General features: G+C 35.9%; 1 pseudogene; it reads left to right on the top strand.

Moving 5' to 3' along the window:
- LOC150098955 (general transcription factor II-I repeat domain-containing protein 2-like) overlaps positions 1 to 21,191 on the top strand; it is a 196,260-nt pseudogene that overhangs the window by 27,695 nt on the left and 147,374 nt on the right.

Raw genomic sequence — 21,191 nt, 5'->3', positions numbered from 1 at the left:
AATTTTTGGTGTTCAGAATGGGATATGTCAATGAAAATCAGCACAAATTAATTTAATGATGTTGGCCTGAGGAAACTACAATATGCTACAAGATTTCATTAGTCCAGTGATTGATAACTGATTTTAATGTAATTTTATATTTGTCAACATGTCACACCGTATACATAAGCGTACTAATACTCTTTATGATTATGCCATAATTAATTATTAATACATTACAAAATAACAAAGGTGTTCCATGAAAATTTCAGGATTTGGGAAGTGTTCCATCATAAGAAAAATCTGGGAAACACTGATCTAGCATATAGGCTAGTCCACAGTGAATTATTTAAGACAGTGAGAATCACGTGGTAGTGTAAAATAACAACACAAGTGGTTAACAGCAGACATATTAGATTAGTTAAAATATATAAATAAAAATTATTAATGATTTCTAACCAGAATATGATATTTTTGTATGGTGATTCAGTTATTAATGGTGTGCTAGATGAGAGGATGCATAAAGTATGTTTTACTGGAGGTAGAATGAGTAGAGTGATTGAGACATTAGATATGAGAAGTAAGCAAGCAAAAGAGTTGGTAGTTGTAATAGGTGCAAATGACTTGACTGCAAACAAAGAGCATGTCAGATTGGATATCAGGAGTTTGTTGAGATGGATAAAAAAGAATAGTGTGGTAGGAAAGGTAGTAAACCCGTTGCCCAAGTATGACAGTGGTGAGATGAGATAGAGAGCAAGGATTATGAATGATATGCTAGCAGAAATGTGTGAGGAGAAAGGAGTGCAGCTTGTTAATGTGCAGAACGAGTTTGAAGGATAAAGTGAACTGTATAGGAGTGATGGACTGCATTTGAGAGGTTTTGGTGTGGGTTACTTGGAGAGACTGCTGAGGGAAGGTAGAGAAGTAAGTGTAGAGAATGAATCTCATCAAATGGTAAGCAATGTGGAAGAAAGGAGAGATTGAAGTGGTGGTTGTAAATGAAGAAATGAGCAGCATGAGTATAAAGATTGAGAGAACAGGTGTGCAAGACAGACAGAGGAACACAGCGTATGGATGCATGTATAGACAAAAAGGGAAGGGGATGACTTGGAATCAAGGTTTGAAAACAGATGGATCTGAAAAAGATTCAAAGATGAATAAGAAATGGCTCAAGTAAAGCATGGAGTAGTCACATCAAGTAAGTGGTGTCAGTGGAACTAGCTATAGATCCAGGAATAAGCTGTTATGTTTGTATACAAATGCTAGAAGTGTAAGAAACAAGGCAAATGAAATGGTTGCATTAATCGAGTCTGTTCATCCAAAAATTGTTGGAATAAGTGAAACATGATTGGATGAGGACGACATCCTGACAGGAATAGAGATGGAAGGGTATGATGTATTTCATGACGATAGAAACAGTAAAAAGAGAGAGGGAGTGCTGTTGATGAGAGAAAAAGAGTTATGTCCATAAAAAAGTAGAGGTGCAAGAGGGAAATGGTGCCAGTGGTTTTGAGGCAGTATGGTGTGAGATAGAGGTGAATAGAATGAAATACTTAGTTGGATGTTGTTATAACCTGGTAATGTGGATGGTAGTGACTATGAAAGTATAATCAAATTAGCCAAGCAAATAAGAAAAGGGTGATTTTAACTATGGCAATATAGACTGGGATGATGAGATAGTAACTGGAAGTAAAAAAATTAGTTTCTTGAGTTTTTGAAAGACAACCACCTCAGACAGTATGCAACAGAAGGGCACACAAGGATCGAGGGTCTTGGATTTGATCATCTCATCAGAGGACGTAATCATAAATGAGGTGTAAAATCACCCTCTAGTTGGTGAGAGTGACCATGAAGTGATTACAAGGAACTCGGAACTACAAGGCTGGTGATTATGAAAAACTCAGGAAACAGCATGAATGAGGAGTTAGATGGAAAAGAGATCAATGCCAAAATGTATTCCAAAGGTCAGAAGGTTAAGTAAGGTAGGTGTGAAATGGATGAATGAAGAGATTAAGCAATCTCTTCATTCATACAGAGAAAAAAGGCATTATGCAGGCAGCATAAGAGAAGTGGTAATAACCAATTCCATGAGGATTACAAAGACCAGGCAAGGAGGGTGACTTGGTTGGTAAGGGTAGCAAAATTGAAGCATGAGCAGCAGTTAGTAATGAAGCCAAAAAGAATACTAGGGAGTTCTTTCAATATGTAGCCAGCAAAAAAAAAACAAGAATGATTATGGAAAGATGGCATTGATTGGAGAAAATGGTATAAGGACAACTACCGCAGAAGATATATGGAGATACTTAATGAGCAATTTATAAAGGTCTTTCATTCTTGTCATTGTGACATCATGGAGAGATTGGGAGCAGTTGATGATCGAAAGGAGAGACTGACTGCAAGGGAGCAAAAGGTGTATAGGGAATTGAGCAAACTTGATGTTAATAAAGATGTGGGACTTGATAATATATCACAATGTATTCTGATGGAGTGTGCCATCAAATCATAAGTATTTAAAAATCATAATAAGTTGCATCATAAGGGAGGTGATGCAATCACCTCCCTTATGATGCAATTCAGGCATCAAATTATAGGTCTATATGTCTCTCAGATGTTGTAGTTAGTTAAGTAGTTGGAGATCCAGATGTGGGTTGAAAACAATGGAATTATTTTTGATGGACAGCATGTCCATCAAAGGTCATGTTTTAGTAATCTACTTACTTATTACAATAAGGAGAGGGATATGCAGTAGTATACTTAGATTTCCCAAAGGATTTTGATAGATTACTGCAAGATAAGTTGATAGTCAAACTAGACAGGATGAGGTTGGATATTAGATTAGTGAATTGGATCGGAACAGGCTATCTGATAGGTATCAGCGAGTTCTGTATGGGGAGCAATATCCAGGAAGAGAATAGTCAGTAGTGGTGTGCCTTAGGGCCATTGCTATTTAACCTGTATGTTAATGGCGAAGATTTGGATGGGGATATTCAGTTCTTTGCAGATGATGCAGAGAAGATGTTGTGGCCTTACAAGAATACTTGAATAAATTGAGTGAATGGGCATGGAAATGGGGATGTGAGTTCGATGTTGCAAAATGTAAGGTTTTAAAATTTGGGAAACAAAGATGGCATGTAGAATTTATGCTTAGTGGGGATATATTGTTGGAGGTGGAGGAAATAAGAGATCTTGGGGGTGATAGTGGATAAGGATCTGAAATTTAGGGGACACAATGCCAAAATTGTGAGGACAACACGAAAAATTCTGGGAATGATGCAGTGGACACTGACTTGTAGAAGTAAGGAGATTCTTGTTCTATTGTATAAGGCTTTGATTAGGCCACACATGACTTCTGTGCACAGATTTGATTACCTGGTTTTCAAAAGGAGAAAGAGATGTTGGAAAGGGTCCAGTGACGACTTACTAAAGTAGTTTCTGATCTCTGGAATGTTAAATATGAGGAAAGGTTGAGAAGATGCAGTTACAGAGTCTATTAGATAGAAGGAAGAATATTGATATGATAGAGATCTACGGGTTATTAAGGGATTGTTATAGGATCAGTGTTGGAGAGGTTTTACAGCAAACAGTGGGAGATCAGGGGAGAACCAGAGGACGCCCCTGGAAACTGTGTAAAAAGGGTGTGAGAAGCAGCTTTTTTGCATGCAGAGTTGTAATAATTGGAATGCCTTGCCTGAGAGTGAGGTGTCTGCAGAGAATTTGAATGTGTTTAAGGCACAGTATGATGAGCTGTGTATGACAAAAGGACCTCCTAGATGAGTCTTTGACTCCATGGAGTCCTGGGATGGCCGAGTGGTTAGCGTATCTGCTCTTCAGCCAAAAGGCTGCGGGTTCGAATCCCGCCGTTGGCATGGATGTTTGTGATTGTCCGTGAAAGCACTAGTGGTGGTAATCAGTGGTAGATGGCGTTGGTCTTAGATGATAAAGGTTGGTGGAGTAGTGAGATGAAGACTTCTAGAGTTGATGCCCTCCCTAAATGTGTCTTTGCACTCCCTGGAGGTGTGATATAATAATAATAATTAATATGGCTTTCTATAATATAAATATGTTGTCATTTGAATGAACCTCTCGTGAGGATTCTGCTGACTGCATGGAGGATGTGATAATACTAATAACATCATCTTCAGTAAGGAGAGGTAGTCATTCTGGTTCAACTTCAAACAATGGAGCAGAACTGCAGCATGCTCTCTTTAAACAAATGTTCAAACTTGTGAGAATACCAATGGATTAAGCATGTTTCAGACCAGCGGATATTGTGGTCAATATCAATTCAGTGTTTTGCTAAGCCAGATTTCTTATTAACAATGTAAGATTGGCATTCTTGTACATTGTTTGTACTCTTGTGGTAAGATGTATATCTTACCACAAATCTATCTTTAGTCCATAAGAGTCAAATAATGCAGAGTCAAATAATCATTCATTCTGCAATTACATCTTCATCACTGCGAAAGTGATAATATACAGCTTCTACCTCAAACATACAAGACCAGACAGCACAGCAACTTCACAGAGAGAGAGAGGCAGCTGACCAACTCCTTGCAGCCTTCAAACAAAAGGTGAGAAGTCGGATCCTACATGGGCATCACCACAGCAGGCAAAACAACACCTTAGATCTTTTCCACCAAGACTGGAATCCACAGAATCAACTCCTGGCTGAGCAGGGCGACTGCATCATAGTCCACTTTCCAGCATAGAAGTGACATCATTCCCCTCCCTCCCCCAAAGAAAGGGGGAAGAAAGATTTTTTGTGCTTAACAGTGCGAATATTAATCAACTGTCACCCTCATGTAAATAGATAATATTGTCCTATAGTAATTGTTATGTTCTTCCCCATACATATCAGATTTTATGTTCTTATACAGTATCATGTCAAATAACTGTTAATGGCTTAAATTTAAAAAAAAAATGTAATTCACCTTATAACTGATATTTCAATGTAACGTACCTCAACAAGAGTATGAGGATGTAACCTCTCTGCCTGACTGCAGAGAACCAAAAACTGGTTAATCCTGTACATACGATTATTATGTTTACAATTTAAAAAAATATATATCTTTAGTCCATAATCAGCTCTGAGTTGGAAAACATGATCTGGCAGTTAATATTCATCTCATCACTGAGTTTCAAGAAAATATTATGTCAATTTTAGATTGGCAGTTATTATGGGTAGTTTTAACTCTTGCCAAGCATTCTTTCTGTTTTGTATTTAAAAAACATCTGGATCACAAATTTAACAACCTTATTACTAAACACAGCACATCTTGTACCATACCAGACAAGTAGGTAGTCTACATCCTAGGACACTCTTTAACTGAAAATGAAATTTGTATTCTTTCCAAAGGATATGAGTTTGATGTTATTCCCAGAAAAATACCTTACTTGGATTTTCTCCACAACACTGGAAATGCCAATAAATTAATTTAAAAGTCTTCATATTGCTGAAAGCCAAACTACCTCCTTCTAACATTTCTCCAGCAGAAACTAAAACTCTGATTTCTAAGATGCAACACCCAGCTCATTACTGCAAAAGCAGACAGAGGGAAAGTGACTGCTGTCATAGACTCCTCAAAATATAAGAGGAAAAATCTGTCTCTCTTAGTATGGGACAGATCCACTTACCAGGACCTTTACCACAATACGACTAACAATAAACGTGAGAACTATTTTGCTCAGACTAAGCTTCTGTGGTCTGCCAAAGATCCATAATGATGGCATAACTCTATGTCAAATTATGGATTGTATAGATTCTCCTACTTATCACATAGCTCAATTTTTAGTCCGTCTATTATGGTCCCAAATTGCAACTCCTGTTTTTCCATAAAAAATTCTCCAGATTTCCAAAATAAAATGAGAAATCTTTCCCTTCAGCTGATGTATTTAATGGTCAGTTTTGATACTGAATTTATTCACTAATGTGGCTATGGAAGTTGCCTCCTTCATCTGTTCTTACAAACTTGCATGCATTATGTATTTAGAACTTTGTAAAAATACACTCACTCAACTCAGAAAGAACATAATATACCATTAAGCAAGTTCCCTCTTGAAGTGAAATGCTAGATTTGACAGCACCCAGTGTGAACATGTTAGAACTATGAAACTTATGAGATGCACTCTGATATTTTTTATTATATTTAACTTTAAAAAATGTTTGTCACAACCTGCTTAACTGATTTCACAGCCCACTGATCTACATAACCTAGATGAAATCCTTTTCTCATTCATGCTACCTCTACTTCATTTTGGATACATTACATCGATGACATTTTTTCCATCTGATCCCACAAAGAAGTTACCTTACCCACCTTTCTAGAAAAAATAAACAATCTATACCCCTAGATAAATTTCATCGTGGAAATAGAGCAAAGTTAATTAATCTTATATAGAAAGTTTTTTACCTTGGGTTTATATGTTAAAGATACCAAGAAATTTTATACTCGGTTTTAATCCTTTTGTCTTCCTATAATGCAAAGCATAATGGGAAGGGTCACTACCCAGACCAGTTTCAACCAAAACCCATCTGCATAGTGACACATCTGAAAGGGAGTGTGCTTTGCATTATGTGATAACATACTAAGGCAACTGATATTAAGTCTCTATATATATAAAAATAGCTCAGAGGTGAATAGATTTCACATGCAAAACGTTGTTTTGCTTCCTTGGGAAAAGGATTAAAACCAAGAATAAAATTTCTTGATATCTTTAAAGTATAATAAATGCAAGGTAAAAAACTTTCTACATCTTTCTCTCATTCAGAGATTTTTATTAATAAGGTCAGGCACCTTTTGTCTACTTGTATATAAGATATATATGACTTCTTCATTACTTCAATCTTGGTATCCCATCGCTCAGATCTACTCCCTAATAAACAGAAGCAGCAAACTAAACATCAGAATCATATTGCTTTTATACCAGCTGACGATTCGTCCTATAGTTACTTATGCTTCTCCAGCCTGGAGCCACACTTCCACTACAAATATTATCAAATTGCAATGGGTTCAGAAGAAATGCTTGAGAATGATCCTAAACGCCCCATGGTTCGTCAGAAATCATCAACTTCACCGAGATACAAATATTCCTTATATCTTCCCCTTCCTGCAAAGTTCAACAAGCTGTAGCCTATGAGCCTACGGATGCATTCAAACACAAAAGACCAAAAGCCATTTTAACTTCCTTCAGTGATGTATAATCTCCATGCCCATTCTGGGCGAGCAAACTGCTCATAATATTTTCCCTCAATGTGACCGTAACAGACAACGGGGAATATGAAAAGCTTTTCGCTTCACCCCTTAAGTCATAAATGTCAATTGTCAATCTTGTTATCTCCCCCGGGTCTGGCTCCCACTGATGAGACCTCAATAAAGGTCGAAACCGGTCTGGGTAGTGATCCTTCCCATTATGCATTGCATTATACATGTCCGAAAGGGGATGCACTTTGCATTATGGGATACATACTAAGGCAAGTGATATAAAGTCATTAGCCTCTATATATAAGTAGCTCAGACATGAATATATTTCATGCACAAAACTTTGTTTTATGCATGAAATATATTAATCCTTTTCCCAAGGAAGCAAACCAAGTATAACATTTCTTGGTATCTTTAATGTTAATTAATCTTGGTTCCCCATTATTTTTCATATCTAGCTAATTGTTTTATTTTTAAAATCTTTAGATATCATTAATGTGGTTCTTGCTTTTGCTCTTTCAAGTTTCTTTACTATACTGATATTTGAATACAAGTATAATCATTTAGTTCTTTTGTTTCTATTATGGTAGCTATTTTGATATCATACTGCTTTAGCTATTCCCCAAATGCTTCATATTAAAATTCTGTTTTTGGGTTTTGTATCCTTCTTCAGGCCACGATTTATTTCCAGCTTTTCCATCTAATTTCTATTTATTTGAGAGTTTCATGTAATAAATGCATCCTCTGATTTATTAGTAGAAAATGAGTCATCAGACACACTTGTTGAATCATTTATTCTGCTGAGACTTGGTTGACATTTGGCTAGGAGAGGCTTTTTTTTTTTTGCACTTCACTAACCCTTAGAGCCTATAAATTTGTTATATAATATGGAACTGCTGTTATCCTTAGCTCAAACTTCTTACACAGTTTTATTAAGCTTTGTTATAAAATCCTACAAAGTGGTCGTTACAGTTAACTTTTTCTAATAAAGAATTAATTTTGTTATATTTTTATTTATATATCTTCTTCAACTAGTTGAACTTCTAAGCTGCATGTACCAACTTCTTCCATTCCTTTCTGTCTGAAGTTCTTTCATTCCAGTTCTGGATTCCCATCTCAGCTAAGTCTTTTTTGAATATTATTCTCCTAGCGCATTCACGGTATTGCTAAAGTAGTGAAAATATTGTTTGTTACTGAACTCAGCAGACATCATGGGAGGTCTCTTACTTGGCTCTTACTTAAACATCTTCCTAGTCTCCACATTCCAATCATCCATCACTTTCAACATAAAAAAAAAAATTTTTTTTTTCTCTCCTTGCATACTCTTATACAAGATCCTGAATGATTCCTTATACTCTCTTTCCTTTCACTGTATGAATAATCCCCTCTGTATTAATTTTGTAAAACTTTCCCATTGACTTAAGCCTTTCTATCATATCTATCACATTTTGATAACTAGCATTCCAAAGACTTATAATGCCACCTTAACTCCTTATAGCTCTACCAATACGGTGCAGTATGCAGCAATACTTTTGCACTCTGCAACAAAAATCTTCCGTTTAACAACAATAAAAATTGCCACTATCACTCACCTGTTTAAGTATTTCTGAAAGCACCTAATTGCCTTAAGTTTCTTGTTACTTTTCCCAAATAACTGAATGTTCTTCATATCATTTGCAATATCATTAGGAAATAAGTTGAAATGTAGTAGTCTGAGAACAAAATAGGCATGCTACTTGTTACTCTCATTTTCCAAGATGCCATCCATCTCATTGATCTGTTTTCCTCAACTTGGACTCCAATTGCCATGTGACAATTCAGTCAAGTGCAACATCCAGAACTTTGTACAGCTTAGATATCACTACACACACACACACATGTATATAAGTTTTTTATTTTATAGAGCATCCCATAGCCTACTGTTTTTGGCAGTGTTTCATACATAACCAGTGTATGGTACAGGCAGATGGTGAATGTTTGAGAAATGAGCTGATCTAGCTGTAGTATCTGCAGCTCTTTTCCCTTAATCCATGGCTTGGAATCTAAGAGAAGCATACAACTAAGTGTAACTTCCTTAATTGAAAGAGGAGGTATTGGATGTTTTTGTAGCTCTAGACTTCTATTGTATGAAAAGAACTTGGTGAGTTGGAATATTATATACAACTTTGGTAGCAACACAGTCCAATGTATTTTGTGTAAGCTCTATCGCATACAGCTCAATTTTAAAGTTTTTACCCTCTAGTGGGATTTGTGCAAATATAATGTTGTCTGGAAGGGTGGTAGAAGATCTCACAAGTTTCTCCAATTTTGAACTGTCTCTGTAGACAGAAAATCAGAGTATTCAATTCTATAAGCTTCAAAGAGCTGCTGATAGACAACATGAGGAATGGAAAATTTCAGTAGCCTGCTGAAAGTAATGATACATGGTAATGGTAGTGTATTTTGTGGCTTCTGCTACATTGTCTGCCTCAATCTCTAGAGCTTGCAATAGACAACAATTCTGGTTGAAAAATAGTTGACCATGTGGGATGGTCTGGCAGGGATTTTATTTTTGTTACATATAACAGCGACAACTGTTGGCATTGAAGCAACAAAGGTGGTTCACCAAGAATAGGTGAAGTTAGAAATGCCCCAGTTGCAGTTCTAATGACTTTATGGTGAATAGGGTCTAGCCATCACATGGTGCTCTCCCTGACAGAAACATCAACTTGGGACCCATAATCAACTTTTGATCTTATAAGTGCAGAATACAGACAGAGTAAATAATGTCTATCTGCAACCAGAGAGGTGGAAAATAATGCAAAGCATGTTTATTGCTTTATGGCAGTTGTCTCTTAACTGACATGTGTGAGAGAGGAAACAAAGTTTGTTGTCAAATAAGATCCCAAGAAATTGACTTCTGGTGCAATGAAATTATGTTTGTCCCAATCAGAGTTTTGGATCAAGATGTAGACTACATCCTGATCCAAAAATGTTTGTCAAAAATGCACACAAACTCTCTTCTACTGTGAAAATGTGGGCTCATTTGCAATTGCCCATTTTGAAAATTTTTGAAAAAAAAAAAAAAAAAAAATCCCTCTAAGAACAAAATTATGGGTCTTTCAGTATTCCAAATATCCAAGCATATGAAATAAAACTGGTAGTAGATTCTTGTGATTTAGGAAGGCTTCTCTAATGGATGCCACTAGCCAGACTAGATGATCAGTAGTAGAATGATATTTTTGGATGCCAGCTTGTGTTCTGGAAAAAAAAAAAAAGTTGTTTCTTTCCAGAGCAATTGTAAGGTTGAGGATTTTGGATCTTTCCCTAGCTTAGGAAAATATTTTGGCCAGATATCTGGAAATATACTCTCACAGAAGATTCTCTTGTAAAAAGTGCAGTAGTTAATCTATGGATGGTTGCAAAAGAAGTTTTGTCATCCTGTAATGGATATTATCTAGTCAAGCAGTAGTTGGATGGCATTTATTGTTATTACCCAATAACAATAAATCAAAGACTCATCTAGAAGGTCCTTCTATCATACACACAGCTCATCATACTCAAATTCTCTGCAGACACCACACTCTCAGGCAAGGCATTCCAATCATTCACAACTCTGCATGAAAAAAAACCAGCTCACTCCCCTACTCACACCCTCTTTATATAGTTTACAGGGATGACCTCTGGTTCTCCCCTGATATTCTACTATTTTCTATAGAACCTCTCCAGCAATGATCCTATAACAACCCCTTATTAACTTGTAGGTCTCTATCATATCTCTCCTCTTCCTCCTGTCCACCAAACTCTGCAAGTTGCATCTTCTCAATCTCTCCTCATACTCGACATTCCAGAGGTTAGAAACTAAGATTTAAGCAACTTTCATTTTATTACTTTTGGGTCAGCAACAGGTTCAACCATTATCTTCTAGGATGGAGAGTGTGATTGTGATAAAGGCCTTTCATTTTCTGTATTTTTTTCCATACTTCTTTGGATCTTAAGATGGAAGTCATATATTGGATTCTAGAATTCCTTCTGATGGATGTATCTTCATCATGACTGAAACAAAAATTGGAAGTAAGAAAATAGGTAGTCACAATTTTTAGTGAAGATGAAAAATTAAATATGGAAATCAACAAAAGAATGATCAAATCTGGTATGGGTGTGGAGAGTTAGTTGGATAAATTTATGTGGAATAAGAGAGAAAGCCAAAATGCTAAGCTAATAGTATACAAGACACGTTCAAACCAATTCTAACTAAATTCTAACCAATTCTAAAATTCAGACTAAAATTCACCATAGAAACCGAACAGAACAAATCCATCAATTTCTTAAACTTGACATTAATCAGAACATACAACAAAATAACCACGAAAGTATACCACAAAACCTCGCATATCGGAAACTACCTCCATTTCCACTCATACCATCTATATTCTGTTAAAAAATCGGTAATCTTATCACAATTCATAAATGCTTACAAATTTTCAACCAATCAGAGTACTCTAAATGCAGAAATAAAAAAACTAATACAGATCTTCAAAAACTGCAACTATCCTACACAACTAATAAATTATGCAAACAGGATGGCCAAAAACTGCCAAAACAACCCAAGTACCAAAACAAACTACCATATACCCAAAACACATACAAAGCCTATAAATACATCTTCAAACATACTGACTACAAACTGGTATTCACCACAAACCAAAAATTGGCAAATCTCCTAAAACCCACTAAATCTCACGCACAAAAAGAAATATTTGAACACTGCAACGTAGTCTATAAATTTCCTTGCCAAAAAGACTGTGATATCACCTACACGGGTTCCACCATCAGGTCTTTATGGGCAAGACTACAAGTACACTTCCGCGATTGTAACATCCCTCTTCCAGAACATTTAAACACTAAAAAATACAGCATCAAAAAGAAAAATCGAATACAAAACACAGGAAAAACAGAAGTTCACGCCCTTGAACAAAAACATACCCCGCAGATCGACAAGGCCATCATAGTAGACTGACAAGACAATGAAACAATGCTTAGAATATCAGAAACAATACCCATAAAATGTGACGCGAACTCTATCAACGTCCACAGGCCCTACATAATCTCCAAGGCTTGGAAGCTTCACAACATAAAATTGAGGTCACAAACACTTCAAAAGCAGAAGCACCTGCCCGACCTGACATAGCATCCACTTCCTCCATGTGTTCAGACGATGACCAAGCATAGTCTAAATGGACCGCACCCTGTCAACCCCCTTCCGCCTCTAAAAATCAGTTGCTGTTTTCAACCCCTTCACCCTTTGCCACCCTATATAAATATAAAAAAAAACGTTCCACCCATCCCTAATAATATAATATATATGTATATATATATATTATTCAAAAAACCCAGGTTTTTTCCAATTTTATTTAATTCTCTCACTTTGCCTAACTCCCCCCCCCCACACACACACACAGTAGTTTGGACATCCCAGAAAAAGGTATGTGTAAATTTCTCTTCCTTTATGCTACATATATTTATTGGTAAATATACATCTACAATGCCCTAAGAATCTCCGTGAGTAAAAAAGCCAATGACATTTAAATAGGGGTAAATATAGCCGTAAATAGGGGTAAAAATAGCCGTAAATATTTTTTACGGCTATTTTGCCGTAAAATGGGAGATTTCCCAGAAATGATATCCACAATTCTAACTTATATTCTTTCTTTCAAGATTACATGGTGGTCAGCATTCATTGTGTAGAATTTATAGAGACAAAAACATTTGTGTTGGAGTAAATACTTACACTTGATATTTCAACCTTTATATCAAGGTCGTCATCATCATCAAATTCCTGATATATACCCTCAAGGGTGTACAGGATATATTTCTGTCTTCTAAGGCACTTTTTACTGTATCAATCCACTTATATCTTAGTCTTCCTCTGGGTCTTTTTCCCGCCAACCTGGCAGAGAACACTTGTTTTGCTAATCTTTCTTCTCCCATTCTGCTTAAGTGACTATACCACCTGAGATTGGCTCTGCTAATGCATTCCTGGATGCTGACAATGTCAAGTTCTTTCCTAATATCCTCATTTTTAATATGATATTGCGATTGATGCCATCTGTTCGTGCCCCTAATCTTTCTCAGGACTCTCATGCGGTCTCTAGTCTTTGGTCAAGTGTTTTACTGCTAACCCAGCTTTCAGATCCATAAGTTAAAATTGGTTTAAACTTTGTCTTGTATACAGCTAATTTAGCGTTTCGGCTAATTTCTCTCTTATTCCATATAAATTTATTCAGTTGACTTCCTACCATACCAGCTTTGTTGATTCTGTTGTCTATTTCCATATTTAACTTACCATCTTCACTAAAAATCATGCCTGAGTAGCTGAAATGTTTTACTTGTTCTATAAGTTCTCCATTCACAATGCAGTTGATATTTTCATTGTTTTTGCCTATTTTCATTTGTCTTTTTAATGCTGACCTTCATACCTACCTATTACAACTGTTATTCAATTTAGTCAGGGAATCGTGCAGACTCGTAGCGGATTTATTTAGAAGTATAGCATCGTCTGCATAAAGCAAAGAGCTGAGATTAAACCTCGAATTTTGATATCAGGTTTAATACCACTTTCCTTCATAATGTGATCCATATGGATAATGAATAAGAGAGAGGATAATGTACATCCTTGTCTGACACTAGATTTAACATTAAACCATCTTCCTGTACCTTCCTTCAATTCTAACTGCTGACTTAAGACTCAAATAAAGACTAAGTATATTGCTTGATATAATGCCCCATTAACACTATATAACTGTAGCATTTGGAATAGCTTCTCTCTTGGCACCTTGTAATATGCCTTTTCCAGATTGGCAAATTTATTTAGTTATATTCCCATGCTTTCTCAACTATTTGTCATAAAGTGAAGATCTGATCCTGACAGCCTCTATTTGGCTTGAATTCAGCTTGTTCTTCTCCAAGCTTTTCTTCCACAATTCTTTTCGACCGTTTCTCAAGTATACTTGCATAAATCTTGCCAGGAACACTCAGTAGGGAAATACCTCTGTAATTCAGTTTTATTTCCCTTTTTATATATGGGTACTATGAGAGCTCTGCTCCAATCATTGGGAATTCGCCCCTCTGTCCAGGCCTTTTGAACTATGCAGTGCAGCCACTGTAACACATTTATACCACCATACTTCAGCATTTCAGGTCGAATATCATCTATTCCTGCTGCTTTTCTACTTCAAGTATGTATATGTATTCCTGACTGTGTGCCTGTTGAGTGTTTTTACCACTGTGCTATCACTGCTTGTTTCATTTAGCAATTTTTCGAAGTAATTACTCCATACTTCAAGGATATCTTTTTCTCCCGTTTTCATATCACCTTTATAATCTCTAACTCCTTTTACAGCACTCTTTCCTCCATTCCTAAGCTTCTTCAACAACCTCCAGGATATTTTGCCACCTTCTGATATTTATTTTCTATGTTCTTGCCAAAGTCCTCCCATGACTTTTGTTTGGCTAGTTTTACACAGAGTTTAGCTTTCTTACATTTGTCTCTGTATTCTCTAATAGCACAAGCTGACTTATTTGCCAGGAACTTTTGATATGCTTTCTTCTTTTCCTTCACTGCCTCTTTAACTTCCTGTGTCCACCATGAAGGTCTAATTTTTCTATCCTTGCAGAGAACTTCACCACATGCCTCTCTGGCTAAATCAATCAGTTTTTTCTTCAAGGCTTGCCACTGAATCTCCAAGGTTTGGTTCCTGTTCTCAAACTCTTTCATTTTTCCTTCAATAAGCTTTGTGTATTTTAGTCTACAGTTCACGTCTGAAAGCTGCTCAACTTTTATTCGCTTTAAAACTTTCTTACATGTTATTCTTTTCAATATGAAATTCAGTTTTATCTTGCTCAAGACTAAATACTGATTGCTTCCAATTTCAAATCCTCTGTACACTCTGGTGTCCTGCACCAGGGAGAAAACATCACTATCAACAATAACATAGTCAATGAGACTTTTCTTATTCCTTGCCTCTTCTCTCCATGTGAACTTGTGCACATTTTTATGTTGGAACATGTGTTAGTAATAACCAGTCCATGTCCTGAGCAGAAATCCAACAGGTATTTGCCCGTATTATTAGCTTTGCTCTTTTCTCCAAATTTTCCCAAAACATTTTTGCATGTCTGACAAGCACTTCCTACTCTGCTATTTAGATCCCCAACAAGGACCAACTTTCCCTTTTCCATTGTGTCAGTAGCTTTCTCTAGAGCCTCAAAAAATTCCTCCACTTCTACCTTAGTAGAGTCTTCTGTGGGACCATAGGCACAAATAAGTCTCATTGTTCAGTTCCCCAATCTGATATTTGCCCACATCACTCTACTTGACACTGCCTGCCATTCAAGAAGATTAGCCTCATGTTTAGTGTTGAATACTATGGCTACTTCTTCTTTTGCTTGATTGTCATTGCCTGAATATAACATTTTGTATTTATTGTTCAGAAAGATCTCACCAGTTTTTGCCTTTTTTGTTTAAAGTCACTATTATGTCGATCTGGTATTTATCCAATTTCTCAGCTAGCTCCATTTCTTTGCCATTCAAGCTTCTCATGTTGATAGTACCGATCTTGAACTCTGGTGATACTGAGTTGGGATAAGTTTTAGGATTTGTTCCGGTAGCCGACTTTTCGCTGTTTGCCCTGACTCCCTGTTGAAAACAACGGGGGCCTTGTTTAGCCGGACGATGCCCCAGCCAGCATGAAATTCTGTCATGTTGTACCATCATTTGAAATGTTGGTTTAAGCCAATAAGAATACAGTTTGGTCGGCTAAATCTCAAATTGTATTCTTATTGGCCTAAAGTTATATAGCTTTCACCCTTAAGCACCCCTATATTTATCAAGGTCATCATCAACATAAGCTACATGGCACTAAAGTATGCTCTGACTCTGTAAAGGTTTTGTATCTGACTGTTATTGTCATGAAATCAATAATGACAAATAGGACAACTGTAATTTTGGTGCATGATTCCTTTGACTTGTGACCTGTAAAATGTCTATATACTGCTTATTTGTATAGGAGTTATATTGCATATGAGACAGACGGTATGCCCATATCTTAAAAATAATCTTCATCCTTTTTTTCTTAATGCATAACAGGAATATTCTTGTGAGTATTCAGATGTAAAAATTTAAGATTGTAAGAGCAAATTCTTACACTAGTAACATCTTTAAAGGGGTTTTTTTTTCAGTGATCTGAAATTATAAATTGACACATAATTGAAGAATTAGGTTTCTATCCATTTTTTGATTGCCCTTAGTTACTCAGTAATCGTTTCCTTGATGTAGTCAGAGGCTGATGAATCTCTGAATTAATGTGCACAAAATTATTTTCATGCTATCAGTAAGCATACTAACGTCATTAGAATGCTCCATTAGATTCTTCAGCTTCTGTATTCTTACTTTAAAAGTGGCAGTTGAGACTCTGGTTCCTGTGCTGTACTTAAATGGGATTGACCACTCAACCTGAGAAGTACTTGGTTGATTAAAGTCAACATTTGTTTATAAATTAGTATTACTCTCTTCTTCTAAAGGTTCCCTTCTTGTTAATTTTGGCAAAAATTCTTTCTCAAAGATTCTTAAAAATTCTTTCTCAAGAATGTTATATGACCTTCATTTATCAATATCTGTTTCTAGAGATCTTGACAGATAACTAGCTACAATATTCTTGAATCTCTTAATGCTCATGTAATCACTCTTTGAGTTTTGTCCTTATTATTATACAGGTATCTCCATGGAGTTGAAAGACTCATCATGGGAGATCCCTTATTCACGCACTAGCCATCATTCACACCTATCATACCTCTCCTTAAACTCATTCACTGACCACCTCTGGTAACCAATTATTGAAGAAGGGAAAGGGACTGATGATTATATTTTTTGCAACATGTTTGCCTAATAGCAAATAACTGAACTTCCTTAAAGATATGATTATTTCAAGGTTGAGTAGTTCATTTCAAAACTGGAATATTTTCTGCTAATGAAAGCTATAGGTCTAAACAGATTTTCTTCATTCTTTTCCATAAATTGATGCAATATAAGCATATGATGCATCAACAATGGAGCTTGGGATAAATCAGTTTGTAAAGATATGAATGCCTTTTTTCTACTTCTCCCCATTTAAATCTTAAAAATCTTTCTTTATTAGATGAACTAAAGATCTTATGAAGGTCGAACAATTTCGAATGAACTGGTAAAAATGTATCATTCCCATATATTTTCATACCTGCATTATGGTTTTTGGAGGTTGAGAATCCAAAATCGCTCTAATATTTGATTTAGGTGTTGATCTCATGTCGTAAATATTCAATATCCATCAAGAAGAACCTGACTTTGTGCATTTTAAAGAGAGATTTGCTACTGTTAGTTTTTTTATTTACAACTACGAAGAGAATGTTAAATGCATTTGTTTATTTTTCTTGGAATACTAGAACTTCTTTTCCTAAATAATCTGCTGAGACTGAATTCATCAAAGATTGAAATGATATTGCAGATTATTTTGCACTCTGAGGCATTCTGCATAGTTTGAATTTCTTCTATCTAGTGCAAAATGCAAAATTATTTTATCTTCTTTTCTTAAAGTAATTTGAAGAATTTAAATCAAGCTTCAAAAAATGATCTGCTTCATCAAGATTCATTAACAATCTATGTTTACCACTCTTACATCTAAACCTTAGGTTCCACTTAGCTTTTGAATAGAATGAAAGTACTTCCATTGGGAAGTAGAATTCTCAATCATATCATGCAGTAAGTTTTGAAATTTGGCCATGTATTGCTGAAGAGTTTAATATTGTTTATGAACAGGAGCATCAGTCATATGTACTGAATACTCTACATTGAAATAATGTTCTGTAAATGACAAAACTTGTTTTCTTTCATCAGGATTTTGTAATTGCAACTGTTGAATTACAAATTCCATATCATCATTCAAGGGAAATACAAGACTTGATTTTCTTCTACTGAGTTAAAAGTTTCAAATGCATTATTAGAATCCCTTGAAAACAAACTTTGCTCATGAATATCTAGACCAGTGGTTCTCAACCTTTGTGAGACCATAGCTCGGTAAATTCTTTTTTTTATAAGACAAGGGCCTGGTCCCAACAAATTTACTCCTTAATACCTTTCCAATTTTTTTTAAAGTTCATACATTAGTATTAATAATTAATACTAACATAACTATTATTAGTATAGTTATGTTGACATAAGTATTAATAATTAATTATGGCATAATCATAAAGAGTATAAGTACACTTATGTACAAGGGTGGTCTAAAAAATTCTCAGCCTCGACCATAGGTGGCAACACTATTGGCAAGATTTTTTTTTTTTTCTAAGTTGGTACATCTGTCATAAGCATCTATGAAGTACGAGGGACGTCCAGAAAGTAAGTTCCATTTTTAAATATTTTCACTGCAGCACTATGGTCGCAATGGTGTGCATGCGTGCTGAGTTTGTTGAATCCTTAGCAAGGCATTGGTGCCATTTTCAAACATTCTCGCAGTGCATACACTTCTTGATGTGTGTTTATAATGTCTAAGAAAATCGAATCGCCCGCTGCATGTGAAATTCGGTCAGTTATCCGTTTCTTGAATGTGAGGAACGTTTAAAGCAGCTGAAATTTATTGGCAAATTATTGTGGTTTATGGAGAACAAGCAATGAGTGATTCACATGTACGAAGATGTGCAAGACTTTTTAATGAGGGAAGGACAGGTGTGCACGATGATGAATGGAGCAGGCGACCATCTTTAGTGACTGACGATTTGGTGCTTTCAGTTGAAGAGAAGATTCGACAGAATAGGGGATTCACTATGTCGTCACTCTCGCTGCAATTTCCAGAAGTTTCACATTCATGTCTTCATGAAATTGTCAGAGAAACTGAATTATTGGAAATTGTGTGCATGCTGGGTGCAGAAGTTGCTTACAGAACAACACAAAGTGAATCAGCTGGGCAGTGCATTGGAATTCTTGACATGCTACCATCAGGATGAGATGCTTTCCTGAGCAAACTTGTCACCGGGGACGAGACTTGGGTGTCGCATGCAACCCCTGAATCCAAACAACAGTCCATGGAGTGGAGGCACACCTCATCACCAGTCAAGACGAAATTGAAGACAACAGTTTCCACTCGGAAAATCATGTGCACTGTGTTTTGCAACAGACAAGGAATACTGCTGGTAGACACCTGGTATCTTCCACACATGCTGCCTCAGGTAAATAACCTTACTACAGTATAAATTCCACTTCCTTCCACTTGTGTTTCCTTTCCTCCTTCCAATCTGTGTTCCTATAGTTCAGTGTTCAACGTAGGGAGTACTCCCCACAGGGGGGCAATTTGAATATTTTGGGGGCAATTAGAAAATGTACATGCACATATTTATACCTATTTATATTATACTTTTTCAGAACTTGGCTGACTATTATGCTAGGGGGGGGCATCAAAATCTTTGAGACATTGAGGTGGGGCATGATCGAAAAAACATTGAGAAATACTGCTATAGTTGAAGTCTCTATCCTTGTCTTGTTCACTACTACTACTCTTTCATGTCCCCCCCCCCATACCATGAAAATACTTTATGTGCAAACTTTTGTTTTTTCATGATTAGGTAAAGAATAAAAACAAGAATGTAATTTTTTTATATTTATAATCACTAATTCCATTTGCCTCCATTGAAAACATGACACTCTTATTCTATACCTATCTTGGAAGTATGCTATGTTAACTGTTATTTAAAAAAAAATTTTTTTTTTAAAATTGCTTTTTTATTTATCTCACATAGTGTTTCCCATCCATTTCGAGGTGATTATGTCCGGTTACGTCAGAATGTTAAATGGAAGAAATTAGCTTCAGAGACTGGAGATCAGTACGTAGTATTTGCTGATATTATCAACAAAATCACCCGTGCCAGTGGAAAGGTAATGAATAGACTTTATTTCATGATAATAAAATATATAAATACTTCACAATACAGATCACTTTAAGAAAAAAAAAAGTATACTAAAAAAACACATACATGTATGAACAAATCTTAAAAATCAAAGATTCAAAAATATTTAATCAACTTAAGTATCTTACTGTAGTCACTGTTAGAAAGTGAATAATGGATAATTCAAAAACAACAATACAAGCACGTCGAAACTCGTGTCTTTTTTTATATGTGCAGTTGTGAAAGTGCCAGGTAAATATTATTAGGATCTGATATAGGTATGTGTGTGAGAAAGAGAGAGAGAGAGAGAGCATATTTAAAAGCAACATGGCTATTGATAACAATTTCCTAAATTTAGGCACAGACAGTTCATCACTGAGATGGAAGTTTGGATGATGGTGAAGAAAGACCTCAGCACTTTCTTTGAAAAGATGTTTGAATTTCTGCTTGCTTCTGTGTAGTAATGTAACTTCATTCCAGAGGATTCTATGGCTATTATTGTTCATTTTGAGTTCAGAATAAGATTCATATTCTGAAATGTGACAGACTGACGTATTTGTCACTTTGTAGGACAAATGTCAAGGAATCGGATATATCAGGTAGCAATAATGTCTTGTAGTTTATCTTTTAGAGATAAAGAGCTGGTTTGGTTGAGAATCTTAAATGTGACTGTGAGATGATATTTCTGCAGGACACAAGCAAAATGTTCAGAAGTGTCTCTAATACATGGGAATCATCATCTTGTGAAATTAGGATTGATTCTATTTTTGTAGTGAATATGATTCAGAGGGTGTAGGTGTAGTTTTTGTAAGAGGGCATCCAGTTCTTGATGTGAGTTTTCCCAAATAGCAAACATAACTGTCTTATAATGGAGCCAAAGAGTAGTTTTAGATTTATGCTGGAATTTTTTTTCTAGGTGCTCTAAATAAAATTGGCTTGGGAAAGTGGGGAACCCCATCATAGTTCCTTCAATCTGTCTGTGGAGTTTCCTTTCCAACTCTGAAATATTCTGAGTTAATGTTACAGTTTCAGAAGTATACTAAACTTTGTAAATCGCATTGATAA

Source organism: Typopeltis vanoorti, chromosome 15, assembly GCF_054136105.1.
Source record: "Typopeltis vanoorti isolate ZY-2024b chromosome 15, IOZ_Tvanoo_1.0, whole genome shotgun sequence".
Taxonomy (NCBI): domain Eukaryota; kingdom Metazoa; phylum Arthropoda; class Arachnida; order Uropygi; family Thelyphonidae; genus Typopeltis; species Typopeltis vanoorti.
Note: the sequence above shows the minus strand (reverse complement) of the source record. Positions and strands in the feature narration are given on the sequence as shown.